General features: G+C 46.8%; 2 non-coding genes across 2 annotated transcripts; one reads left to right on the plus strand and one right to left on the minus strand.

Moving 5' to 3' along the window:
• Positions 1 to 2,392: 2,392 nt before the first annotated feature.
• On the plus strand, positions 2,393 to 2,499 carry LOC116592106. The gene has a single exon (XR_004286299.1). It is a non-coding gene; the product is annotated as a U6 spliceosomal RNA (small nuclear RNA).
• A 1,055-nt stretch (positions 2,500 to 3,554) lies between these two features.
• Positions 3,555 to 3,661, minus strand: LOC116592107. Its single transcript, XR_004286300.1, has one exon. It is a non-coding gene; the product is annotated as a U6 spliceosomal RNA (small nuclear RNA).
• Positions 3,662 to 4,104: the final 443 nt, after the last annotated feature.

Genomic DNA, 4,104 nt, shown 5'->3' on the forward strand with positions numbered 1-4,104 from the left:
CAATTGTCACCACACAGAAACAGACCAAGTATAGAACTGAACAGAGGCTATATCTTTCCCCTATCAAACCCAACGATGGTGATTTAGTTTCAGACAAACACATCATCTACTGCAATAAATTAATGTTAATTTGACTTGCACTAATTTGTAGTTTTATAGTTGGTTTGTAAATCTGCTTTGGTTTTAGAGTTTATAACAGCTATAAGAATAAGGAGTTTAGACCCAGTTTTATGTTTACACATATTTAAACAATAACAACAAAATAGAATTTCAGCAATACTAGGGGTTTAGAGAGTATTTATTGCTTTAAACGGGGTCAAACATAAATCGCCTGAGAAATTCTGCTCTGGCTCTTTAACAGCACATTGTTCAGTAGTGGCATGACATTTGGTAATTTAAAGCCATTATAAAGATTTTTCCCCCCCAAAAGATTTGATTTCTTGCCAAGATTCAACTTTTTGTTCTGTATATGTCAACTTTTTTTTTTTAGAATATAAAGTGTTTAAATGTGGTCATCCTGCAGTTTAGCCTGACTGAAGGAGCTTACAATTTGTAGAGACCTTAAGTTCATGACCCTTGAACTCTGACCATCCTTGCAACTATAGATTCCTGTAACCATGTAACTGTTAATAAACTGGTTATAAGGTTTCTAAAGAGAGCAAGAACATGGAAGGGTTTTGATACATTTCTTCAAATCATACAATTGAACATCAATTTACTATTTTTAATAGCTTTGAAATCAGAACTAGCTTATTAGAAAGCAAGCCATTAGAAGAAATATATAAAGGCATATTTTATTTGTAAGGTAATTTAACTCAACAGCATATCCTTTTTCCCTTAAAAAAATTTTTTTTGAGGGTGAGAAGAACATAGTGTTTTTATTACTTTTCAAGAGCTGTGAAAGAAAAGGATTATAATAATAAACAAAGGGAGACATAGGTTTACCAATAATCTCTGTAGGCTGTTTCTTCTCCATTTTTGTCTCAGCAGTACCAGAAATGTTCATATGGTTTCACACTACTTTCTTTTAGTACAACATAAAATTGGATACCAATTTAAAAACTTCTCAATATTACCGATCTTTCTCTTCAAAATATTGCATCATATTTTTGGAAAAAAGGATAGGACGACCACAGTCAGGAGAAAAAAGCAAAACTCCACTCTTTATATATAAATATGCCATATTCCTTATTAAGGATGCCATTTTAACACAACGCTGTCAAACTTATGCCCTTCGTTTTACTTCAATATATGGAGCACTGTAATCACAGTGTACCAGAGGCTTTCACCTTTAGCCGTCATTTCACAATACAGAAGGTCGTGACTTGGGCAGTATGGTTTCTGCAGTAGTTAAAATAAAAATATTTAATACTAACATTCTGGCATTCCTGCAGGTAGGTCTGTCCTGAATGTTTGTGTCCTAACAGAGATAGGGTTAGGGTGCGGGAAAGTAAAAGGAAGTACAAGAATGATTCTCTGATTCAACTCTCGTAGTGTAATTCCTCGAATCTACCTTTCAGGTCAAACAGGTGCGCCTAACCGCGTTCTTCAGTGTTCAGCGGGTTGGAGGCCTGCTCCCAGATGACTTAGAAGGAAAACACCTGTGAAGGGCGTGGCCACGCATCCGGGCTCCTCGGCACGCCTTTCCCTGTTCCCTGTGGCGCCTGCGCAGAATGGACTCAGGCCGGAGACACCAGCAGGTGCTCCCTGAGCCCGGGGAGCCTGAAGTGTGGTGTTCGGTGTTCCGAAGGGAGTGGTCAGATTGTTGGCAGGCTGGTCGCTGGCCTTACAGCCCTGCTGGAGGGCTGGTCGCTGAGTTTATTTCAACAAAGTCTTCTAGGACTGGCATAAGGCCACTCTGTCACGGGTGAAATATCGGTGACGTTACCTACATACTTTGCTGGGAAGATCCGTGTTCGACCTCGCGCCCAGGTGGCTCAGTTAAGTCAGCCGATTCACAAGCCCTTGGAGAGACCTCAGTCGCGCCAGTCCGTGCCCTCTTCGCACCACGGCGGCCTCACGGCCCCCTTGTCCCTCACTCGCCCGGCCCTCGAGGTGCTCCCCGTGCTACCCACTCCCGGCATGCTCCGCGGGCCTCGCGCGACGGCCACAGGACCCGCAGTCCCAGGCCTGGGTCCCGCGAACAGCCTCTTACCCAAGGTGCTCCGGGCGCGGCGCTCATTTGCATGCCCCACCCGGCAGGAAAACGCGGCAGACCAGTCGCGGCCTAGCCCGCGTGGCATCACGTTTGCGAGCCTCATGAGTAGCACCGTGCCACCGCAGTTCCCCAAACGTTGCGTGGTTCCCGGAGAGGCCCACACTTCAGTCACCCTAACTAAGAGAGGCGAGACTCTTTCGGAACCTTATATAGCTGGTGGGCGGAGGTCGTAGCGTGCTCGCTTCGGCAGCACATATACTAAAATTGGAACGATACAGAGAAGATTAGCATGGCCCCTGCGCAAGGATGACACGCAAATTCGTGAAGCGTTCCATATTTTACCCGGTTTCCCCGTGAGCTGCCGCTCTGCGGTTTAAGCACCAAAAATTAGTTTTGGGAGAAGTTCTGGAGGGGTGTTATGACTTCAGTTAAGCTATTCACGTTAGTAGCCACTAGGACCGCAGCCCTGCGAGGTTCTCCTGGTCTTCCAGGATATCCTCTGTCGTTGGACATGAGACTGGATCTTGACTGGCCCCTGGCATCCTCGTGGCCTCCCCGCAGGTTACTATTATGAAGTTACCTAGGCAATCCTGGTATCTGAATCCGGACGCTTGTTCTCATTGGTTGAAATCTGTTTTGGGATTGGGCAATTAACTTTATTTAGTCAAATTTTCCGTCACGGAATCCTTCTGATTTAGGCAAACTAGCATTTCCGAGTGCTCCTTAGATGCCAGGTGAAAACAGGCATACAAAAGCGTTCTCGGCAAGACTCGTGAAAGCAGGTGGGCTTGCCACGTGTAGCCAGTGGACTGAGCGCTGGAGCTCTAGGATCCACGGGCCGCCGCCCACACTGATTTCAAGCGGTATAACCGCTACTCCCTGGTAAAAGTCCCTGCTTTAACGCAGCTCGCACTGACACAGAGCGTTTACACTCAGGTCCAAAACGACTGAGGATTGTCACATAGTAGGCGCAGGAAATGTGCACTGATGTTGCTAACTTCCTTTAGTAAGGATTCATTAATTTAGCAATTTAATAATTTAGAAGTGATTTTTTTTTTTAAAGATTCATGGACCATTTCCTGTGCTAGCGTTCTACTACCCAACAGAGGCAATATTCTTGGCGCCTCTAGAGTTATGGTGTTGAGGGAGAGAAGAACAAAAATTGCGTCGATTTCAGAATTATTAAACTCTAAGGAGTCACAAGTTGACATCTTCTCATTTCCGAAATATGTAGAAATGACACATAAATTTCCAGGTGCAACCCAACTTCGTTCACAAGCCACATTGTGCTCCACAGAAACATTTTTCTACTAAAATATCACAATTTTACTATTTTTTTTCAGTTTGAGCGATACCGTTTCCTCCGCGAAGTGCGGCAGTTCACCGGCAAACCGGATAAAATATGGAACGCTTCACGAATTTGCGTGTCATCCTTGCGCAGGGGCCATGCTAATCTTCTCTGTATCGTTCCAATTTTAGTATATGTGCTGCCGAAGCGAGCACGCTACGACCTCCGCCCACCAGCTATATAAGGTTCCGAAAGAGTCTCGCCTCTCTTAGTTAGGGTGACTGAAGTGTGGGCCTCTCCGGGAACCACGCAACGTTTGGGGAACTGCGGTGGCACGGTGCTACTCATGAGGCTCGCAAACGTGATGCCACGCGGGCTAGGCCGCGACTGGTCTGCCGCGTTTTCCTGCCGGGTGGGGCATGCAAATGAGCACCGCGCCCGGAGCACCTTGGGTAAGAGGCTGTTCGCGGGACCCAGGCCTGGGACTGTGGGTCCTGTGGCGGTAGCGTGGAGTATGCCGGGAGCTGCGAGCCCGGCGGAAGCGCCAATTCTCGGGGCACCTCGAGGGCCGGGCGACCGAGGGACGAGGGGGTCGTGAGGCGCCGTGGTGCGAAGAGGGCACAGACTGGCGGTGCCGCGCTTTTAGAGCACGTTTTCC

This window comes from Mustela erminea, chromosome 5 (assembly GCF_009829155.1).
Source record: "Mustela erminea isolate mMusErm1 chromosome 5, mMusErm1.Pri, whole genome shotgun sequence".
Taxonomy (NCBI): domain Eukaryota; kingdom Metazoa; phylum Chordata; class Mammalia; order Carnivora; family Mustelidae; genus Mustela; species Mustela erminea.